This window comes from Myotis lucifugus, unplaced genomic scaffold, assembly GCF_000147115.1.
Source record: "Myotis lucifugus unplaced genomic scaffold, Myoluc2.0 scaffold_21, whole genome shotgun sequence".
NCBI lineage: Eukaryota > Metazoa > Chordata > Mammalia > Chiroptera > Vespertilionidae > Myotis > Myotis lucifugus.
The window spans coordinates 5764583-5774121 of record NW_005871069.1 but is presented as its reverse complement, the minus strand read 5'-3'; the positions used below and the strand labels follow the sequence as shown (position 1 = coordinate 5774121).

General features: G+C 45.9%; 1 pseudogene; it reads left to right on the top strand.

Moving 5' to 3' along the window:
- Nucleotides 1–4024: 4024 nt before the first annotated feature.
- LOC102437771 lies at nt 4025–5039 on the top strand (annotated as a pseudogene).
- The last annotated feature ends 4500 nt before the right edge of the window (nt 5040–9539 follow it).

Genomic DNA, 9539 nt, shown 5'->3' with positions numbered 1-9539 from the left:
GTGTGCAGAGGAGCCTGAGGGACGTGGTCATTGAGGGGGCACCTGGAAACTGACAGTCACTCACTTACACAGACTCCGTGTGGACCTTGCTGTTGAATTTAATTTCTGAAGCATATTTGGAGAATTTATCAAAAGCCAGAAGGAGCCCGTACTAAACATCACCCAGGGAATGGGCAGTGTGCAGTTCAGGCTCAACTCTTCAATGCTGCCCTTGGTCAGGCTGGAAGCCGGCTGATCCTTGCTGTGGTGCTTCAGAGGGTGAATGGCAGCTTTGGTCCAGCCTGATGGCTCCCTGGTGTGCCTGGAACGCCCGCTCCATAAACGCCAGGTCTGCTTTTCTGGTCCAGACAACCCACCCATACCAGATCCTGGGTGTTAATGCCTTTATGCTACAGCTTAACATACCACACCCTGTGGGCATGAGGTTTCAGGGCTCCCCAACCACTGATGAAACGCACACGTGGCAGTAATGCTTACCACCGCCTTTCTACCATCTCACATAAATTGGTATTTCCACCTCAACTGATGAATTGGGCAGGAGTAGCTCATTATAACAAAGAAGAAGAAAGCATTTAGAAACAGGAAAAGAAATAACATGCATTTGATAATTTAACCATTAATTAAGGTTTAAACAAATAGCACTACTCACTGGTGAACATTTGGTCCTTTTCCCAGGATAAAGCATAAGCATGGACCGGCTCTCCAGAGTTCTCTCACTGAGAGGGGACCACCAGTTCGATTGCCTTTGGAGCAAAGCCAGGTAGATGTCTGTCCTGTCCGTCTATACCTTCAACCTCAGCGCCAGCTCAGGGAGGACTGTTACTACGCCCATTGTAAAGAAGAGGAAACTAAAGCTTAGAAGGGCCCTAGCCGGTTTGGCTCGGTGGATAGAGCGTCAGCCTGCGGACTGAAGGGTCCCAGGTTCGATTCTGGTCAAGGGCATGTACCTTGGTTGCAGGCACATCCCCAGTAGGAGGTGTGCAGCAGGCAGCTGATCAGTATTTCTCTCTCATCGATGTTTCTAACTCTCTATCTCTCTCCCTTCCTCTCTGTAAAAAGTCAATAAAATATATTTTAAAAAAAATAAAAAAGTCTTTAAAAAAATAATAAAGCTTAGATGGGTTAGAACCCAGTGTCAGTTATTGATGAGATCCAGATTTTGAACTCTGCTCCCTCTGACTTAAAGCACGTAACCATTTCCTCTCCTGCTTTTCATTAATGCTCTAGAGCAGGGGTGGGCAAACTTTTTGACTCGAGGGCCACAATGGGTTCTTAAACTGGACCAGAGGGCTGGAACAAAAGCATGGATGGAGTGTTTGTGTGAACTAATATAAATTCAAAGTAAACATCATTACATAAAAGGGTACGGTCTTTTTTTTTTTTTTTAGTTTTATTCATTTCAAACGGGCCAGATCCGGCCCGCGGGCCATAGTTTGCCCACGGCTGCTCTAGAGGCTCTGTAAAAAGTGCTGGTGGCACCAGCATGAGGGAACAGTGAATTCTGCCTCTGGCAGGTGAATGCCAAAGAAAGGTCTCAAAACTACAGAGAAAAGATGACATCAGCACTGTGCCCTGGATCAGTTGCAGTGTTTGGGTAAAAGCAAAGGAAAGGGTGATGCAGTAGAGGAAGTGGCTGGGCGAAGGCACGGGAATCTGGCGTCTGGCTGGGAAGTGGGAATATGCAGAAAGTGAGCAGGTTTGGAACAACAGGTTTTATTACAGAACATTTTGCTGAACATCCACAATCTACTCTCTAGTGCATTATTACTAGTAGCCAGTAAAACCAACCAAGGGTGAAAATAATATAAACCAACATACCAGAACTTGAACCATAGCACCCTGGCATGTAAGACAATTACAAAATCTCTTCATTTGTTATTTAATGATTTCTGTGTGTGTGTTGTCAGCCCAACCCAACTGCAAGCACACCTCTAGGAAACAGTGAGCGTTGCAGCTGTAGCTTCTGCCGTGCACAACCGACGCAGCTGTCCCTGCCATCCCATTACCTGTGTTATAACAGCGTGTCCCCAGAATATGTGCACACACTTTACAGCTGAGAGCTCAATTTTGAAAATGAAATGTATTTTAATAAAACTGCCTTTATAATCATTCAAAGTGTTTGCATACATTTTTGGGACACCCTATATGTGGAGCTTAAAGAGTTTTGCGGGCTCTATGATGCTCTGCTGGGAAGTCTCATGAAGTTCCCTAATGTTTCTGTTCCTAAGAAGCACAAGGAGACATCCCACTTCTCAGAACAGCCTGGAGTTCTTTAAGCAGCCTGCTATTGATTACTTAATCCATTAAGGAATGCATTTAATAAACACTTTCTGAGTGACAACTACAATCTTGTGCCACATAATGAGGTTTCGGTCACCTAGTGATATCATAGCTGTCCCAACGTGGCACAGCACATTGCTCACGTGTCTGTGGGATGCTGGTGTCCCACACCTACTGCCATTTGTAGTAAAGCATAGCACACACATAAACCGATGCAGCCACTATGGAAAACAGCATGGAGATTCCTCAAAACATTAAAAATAGACCTGTCATATGATCCAGCAATCCCACTTCTGGGTATTTATCCAAAACAAAAAACACAAATTCAAAAAGACACATGTTCATTCCAGCATTACTTACAATAGCCAAGATATGGAAGCAACCCAGGTGTCCATTGTAGACAAATGGATAAAGAAGATGTGGTGCAAATATACAACAGACTATTGCTCAGCCATAAAAAGAATGGAATCTTGTCATTTGCAACAACATGGATGAACATAAAGGCTATTATGGTAAGTGGAATAAGTCAGCCAGAGAAAGAAAATACCATATGATCTCACTTATAAGTGGAATCTAAAAAACAAACGAACAGATGAACAAACAAAACAGAAACGAACCCATAGACACAGAAAACAAGCTGATGGTTTCCAAAAGAAAGAGGGGTGGGGAAATGGGTGAAAAGGAAAAAAAAAATTAATAAGTAAATTAATTAATCTTCAGAGTATTGTTAACATCCATCACCATACATAAAAATTGCTACCTTAGAGGCAATAGTGAGTTAATGGCCAGTCAGCAGACATGGGCAGGGTTGAGAGTGGCCAGTACCTAGGACACTTTGGGCTGGGACAGTAGGACTGCACTAGGAGTCCAGCACCTCAGCTCTGGTCCTAGTGTCCCCTGGGATTCACCTGTGATCTTGGGGAAGCCACTTCCCTCCTAGGGCCACCTGTGAAGTTTGGAATTTGGATTAGACTGGATGGCACCGCTTCTCTAGGGCACTGAGGAAATGTATGAGGGCCTCTTTGTTTGCCAGTGATTGGGAACCACCACTGACATTGAGTTCATAGGGACTATGGATGCTAGAGGTTTGCAGTATGCAGGGTCGTTCCACCTTGAAGAATCGCCCTGATTGTTGCATGATTTTTGATGTTCCTCTGGACATTCATTTAGGAGGTAAAAATCTGCTGTCAGTGATCCAGTCCTCGAACTGAATCCTGCACTGCACATAAATGGTTTAATATGCACTGAAATGTCCAGAAATGTGAATCAAGAGAACATTGTACTTCATATATTCAGAACTTTACCAAGAACTTGACCACAAATTTGGAAAATCATATCACTAATGATAGCAGTTACACATATGTTTTAATTAAATTGCCAGTGTTACATGCCTGTATCAGTCTCACTGGCAGCTGTCACATTCACGCTGACTCTATGTATGAGCTCAACCTCTGATTACCTAAGTACCTCATCTGAAGCAATGCTATTTGAAGTGCTGTTGAGCTACAAGGTAAGGAAATTGTGCCAGAAACCTTGCTTCCTTCACTAAGAAAGTGTGGCTGTGGAAGATGGCGTGTAGGTAAACTGCTGGTACTCGCCGCCTCCCCAACCACATCAAAATTACAACAAAATACAGAACAACCATCACCCAGAACAGCTTGAAATCGGGCTGAATGGAAGTCCTAGACTAGAGAAGTAAAGAAGAAAGCACACCGACACTGCAGGATGCCCTTCTGAGGGAGCCATGGCGCCAGGCGCTCCCCAGCGCCTCCTGCTGCTGCTTCTGTCAGGAGGGAAGGGGAGTCTCCACAACATCACACTCAGCTGCCACTGAGGACTGCACCCCTCACAGACTCCAGGCCTTCCTGCGAGTGTGAGCCCATCGCAGACCCACTGAACGCTCGGATGGGGAAAGGAAAGGGAGGGAGCAAGGTGAGGGCAGGTGGCCCCTGTGCAGCCGCCCCTGCAGCATCGGAGCAGGAGATGCCGGGGCAGGTGGAGCATCGCCTTTCTGAGGGGGAAGGCTCCTGCGTGGCGGAGGAGGATGCCGGGGATGTCGAGCAGGAGAACAGCAACCGCTCTGAGGAGCATGAGGGCTGCGGGCAGACTCGGATATGGGCCGCCACTCGCCTGGGGGGTGTTTCCGCCGCTCTGGCTTCACCATGTGCAGCGGCTGAGGGAGTCCTGGCCGTGATGCTGGCTTGGATGTGGATGGGGATGACATTCTGGAGGATGGAAGCCACACGGAGGCTGGCGTCATCCCAGCACGGGCGAGGAGCCTGGAGGAGCCCAGGAGAGAAGTGCCGTTCTAAATGGCGGCCCTCCCCGCACAGGCATCACACCCGAGTTCTCTGAGTGGGGCCAGCGATGAGATCCCTTCTACCCGCAACCGGGAGAGCAGCAAGCGGGAGCCATGCAGAAGACCTGCAAGAATGGCGACATCGAGAAATAACCGAAGATTCAGCTGTGACCACGTTTGAGGCCCTGAGGCTCCGGTGAGGGAGCTTGAACAGCAGCTATCAGTGGGGCCGCTACGAATGCCTCCTCTGCATGGACTCACATGGATGCTCCTGACGTGCACCCAGGGCTGTCATGGGCACTTCGAGGAGCGCTGGCTGCGGACGCTGGGTGCCAAGAAGCTGTGCCCTCAGAGCAACACCATCACAGCGCCCGGAGACCTGCAGGAACCCACCTGTCTGCCAGCCACCCCAGGCAGGCCTTGCCTCAAGCAGTCCTGCCTGTCCGCTTCTGTGATGTGACCCTACTCCTTGTACATACTTGCACACAGGTTCCCCATGTACATATATGCACACATGCACATGCACACACACACAGGCCTCTGGAGCCAGAGTGGATGCTGAGGCCCAGGCCCTGCCAGGTTCCCGCCAGGATTGGGGGCCATACCTGCTCCAGATCTGTTCCCAGGGTGGGTAGCAGGGCAAGGCTCCTGAGATCCAGCCCTCAGACCAACTTACAGACATGCAAACACCAGACTGAAGCACATGTAATATAGACGTGTATTTACAATATTGGATATAAATGGGGTAACTCCCCACCCTCACCCCTTCACTCCCCTTAGGTTGTATGATTTTCTTCCTTTTTTAAGAACACCTTGAAGCAGTGCCTCCTTCAGGGCTGGCTCGGCTCGGCCCATCCACCTCTTGAGGTGCCTGCCTCTCCCTCTCCCATGGTGTCTTTGCCCCTCCCATGTGCTGGGGGTTCAGTGGTATATATTTCTTCTCCCAGACATGGGCCACATGCCCCAAGGGACATGCTCCTCTCCTCAGTCTTAGCTCCTGGGGCTCTTTATAAGGAGCTTGGAGACGGGGAGGCACAGAAATGAGAACGGAGCCACAGCAGGGGCCGAGTTTGGGGCTGGATGAGGGGGCTCCTGGCTGCCCAGCCTTCTGCCAGGAACCATCCCCTGGGATTAGAGCTGCTGCTCCCAGGGAAAGTGTTGTCTCCCGCCCCTCCTGTGGGCCCCATGGTGTGATGCTGCACCTCTATATTCTATACAAAGGTACTTGTCCTTTCCCTGTGTAAACTTACATGTGACATGGATTAAACCAATATAAACAAACAAACAAAAAAGAAAGTGCGGCTGTGAAAAAAATGTCAACTAAACTAAACAATGTGCTTAGTGATAGAGTTGATTTTCATTTCTGGTATAAGCTCTTTATTTCATTGCACATCGCTAATAGTTTATTTTATGTTTATGGCATATGATCTTTTTATAGTCAGCATATAAGTGGCTTTTTTTTCAATGTATTTCATTTCAGTAAAAGAAAGGGGACATAATTATTTGTTATAAAAAAAGGAAACTGATTCCAACGTATTTGATGATCTTTAGGTCAAATCATTCCCAAGGACAACATTGGGTGATGAGTTTTAGTTTCCCCATAGTATCACCAGCTGTTTTGCCCAGTCTCCTGATAAGACAAGATTTCTTAATCTAGCAATTGCCACATTGGGACACCTCTTTCAACCAGGACACAGTCCCTAAGCCCCACCTATGTAGAAAGTGTGGGGCTTCCTGCTAATGTTCTCTGAGGTTGTTTTCAGACTTGTTTTTTAAAGCTTATTTCTGTATCTTTCAAGCTTTGCAACTCTGTGCCTTGACACATCTATATGGCTGCCCAAGTCACAGAAAGAATTGATGCTGCTCTATCAAGCGAGCAAAACAAGGACAATGGCCTCCTTGGCTGCTCTATCCCCTAACTGCGTACTAGATAACTGATGAAAGTAAAACTTCTTTGCTCCATACAGTCGACCCAATTCAGTCCATCAGGGGTTAAGCTGGCTTCTTGTCTCTGCTGGCGAGCCAGGCAGATGGGCTCCTCCTGTAATGGGCACAGATGCCGCCATGCTTTGCTGATTATAACCTCCCACACCCAGGAAGCTTTGACGAGGTTTGACATAATCAGCTCACAGCCTCTGCCTGTACTCTTTCATAAACAGGCCATTTTCACATCTTTTTCATGGAATCCGACAAGCGGAAAAATAATTAATGTTACCTCAGCTCAACAGTGACCCTGGCTCTGGTTCAAAAAGAAGTCATGTTGCATGAACTGCCCTTTAATTGAGGGTTGGGGGCAGACCCCACATACTCCTGTATCGCTTCTGCCCCCCCGGCCAAGGCTTCATTAAGGCTTTCCTAAGACTGAGGACCCATGGTCACTGAGTACTGCTGTGTTTCAGGTTCAAGGAGCTTCTGTGAAAGAATCCTGCTCATGGTATTTAGCAAGCACAGACCTGTGTGTCTGGCAGAGAATTCCACATGGTACTGCTGGCTGTTCCCATTTTATCAATAAAGAGTGCAGAAGACACAAAATTAGAACCCACAACTATTCCCTTATGTTTCTTTCTTTCTTTGAAAAAGAAAATGCAAGTGTATTTTATAGAAGGTTCCATGGTCATTGACACAGTTGTGAATGGTGCAGCAAGTCTGAAAAATGACCTGGCCTTCTTCCAATGTGCCTACCTTTTGACCCAGCAATTTCACTCCTAGGAATTCTCCCAAGAAAATTCAAAACATATGGCCACACTAAACTTACACACAAACATTCATAGAAACAGTATTAATAATAGCCAGAAAGAGCCCTACCAGCGTGTCTCAGTGGGTGAGCATTGACCTATGAACCAGGAGGTCACAGTTTGATGCTTGGTCAGGGCACATGCCCGGGTTCTGGGCTCAATCCCCAGTAAGGGGGGGTGGAGGTGGTGCAGGAAGCAACCAATCAATGATTTTCTCTCATCATTGATGTTTCTAACTCTCTCCCTTTCCTTCCATCTCTGAAATAAATAAAAATATTTTTAAAATAATAATAGCCAGAAAATGGAAAAAATCCAAATATCTTTCAGCTAACAAACAGATAAACAAAAGTGATGTATTCATACAATGGGCTATTACTCAGTCATAAAAGGGAATGAAGTATATACTATGTCATGGATAAGTCTTGAAAACATTATGCTAAAGAGCTAGTCACACACAAGAAAAAGCAATTATGATTTCACTTATAAGTCCAGAATGGGCAAATATAAGGAGGTAGAGTGTATATCAGTGATTGCTCAGGATTGGGGAGAACGAAGACTGGGAGGTAGATAGCCTAGGGCAGTGATGGCGAATCTTTTGAGCTCGGCATGTCAGCATTTTGAAAAACCCTAACTTAACTCTGGTGCCGTGTCACATATAGAAATTTTTTGATATTTGCAACCATAGTAAGACAAAGATGTATATTTTTGATATTTATTTTATATATTTAAATGCCATTTAACAAAGAAAAATCAACCAAAAATATGAGTTCGCGTGTCACCTCTGACACGCATGTCATAGGTTCGCCATCACTGGCCTAGGGTGCAGAGTTTCTTGCTGAGATGATGAAATGGTCTAAAATTGAATGTGATATTGGTTGCACAACTCTATAAATATATTAAAATCATTTAATTACACACCTTTTTTAATTGATTGATTTTTGGAGATAGAGAAAGAGAGAGGGAAAGAGAAACATTGATTTGTTGTTCCACTTTTTTTTTGCATTCATTGGTTGACTCCTGTATGTGCCCTGACCAGGGGTTGAAACTGCAACCTTTGGTGTATTGGGACAACACTCTAATCAACTAAACTACCTTGGCAGGGCAAATTGTACACTTTTTGTTTTTGTTTTTTCACTTGGCAGAATGGGGGCTGAAGTTGAAGTTAGGTTTGGATACTAAACAATAAAGAAAGCAACATTTCTTGCACACCCAACTGTGTGGTCTGAGTTTGCTGCTGCCTAGAAACTGAGAAAAAGTTGTAAAATGAAGTAGTAATCTCTAGGGTTTAGGTCAGACCAAGGAGTAGTGCCACTCAGCCAGAAGCTGGCTCATGGCTGGCCAGTGCGGAGGTGGTGGGAGGAGCCTCTCCCACCTCCGTGGCAGCACTAAGAATGTCTAACTAACAGTTTAGGCCCGATCCCTTGGGGACCTAAGCCTTTAGTCGGACATCCCCCGAGGGCTCCCTGGCTACCAGAAGGATGTCTGACTGCAAGCTTAAGCCTGATCCCCCGGGGAGTGGGCCTAAGTCAACAGGTGGACATCCCCCAAGGGGTCCTGGACTGCAAATGGGCGCAGGCCGGGCTGAGGGACGCACCCCCCGCCCCCACCGAGTGCACAAATTTTGTGCACCAGGCCTCTAGTATATATATAAAGCAGAAAACAGAATGATCTGGGACGTTGGAGCAAGGTCAAAGATGAGAAAACACATCTTAAACTCTCCAACCCCAAATTTCTCTTTTTTAAAAAAATAGATTTTTATTTATTTCAGAGAGGAAATTTGTTTCAGAGATTTTTATTTGTTTATTTGGATGGAGAGAGACATAGAAATATCAATGATGAGAGAGAATCATTGATCCACTGCCTCCTGCATGCCCCACACTGGGGATCGAGCAGGCAACCTGGGCATGTGCCCTGACTGGGAATGGAACCCATGACTTCCTGGTTCATAGGTCAACACTCAACCACTGAGTCACGCCAGCCGGGCCCCAAATTTCTTAAAAATGACAGAAAAGTGACTTAAATAAAAAAAATAAATGTATCATAGAATATGAGATCAGGTGCCACGAGCAGACCAGAAACCATAAAGAATTCCCAGAAGACAAAAAGCAGAAAGGAAACAGATGAGTAAGAGGAGAAACTCCAACTGTACTGAGGCAAAAATTACAGGCGAGGAAAAGCAAATTCAAAGAAACACCAAACTCTAAGTAAAATAATAAAAATTTGCA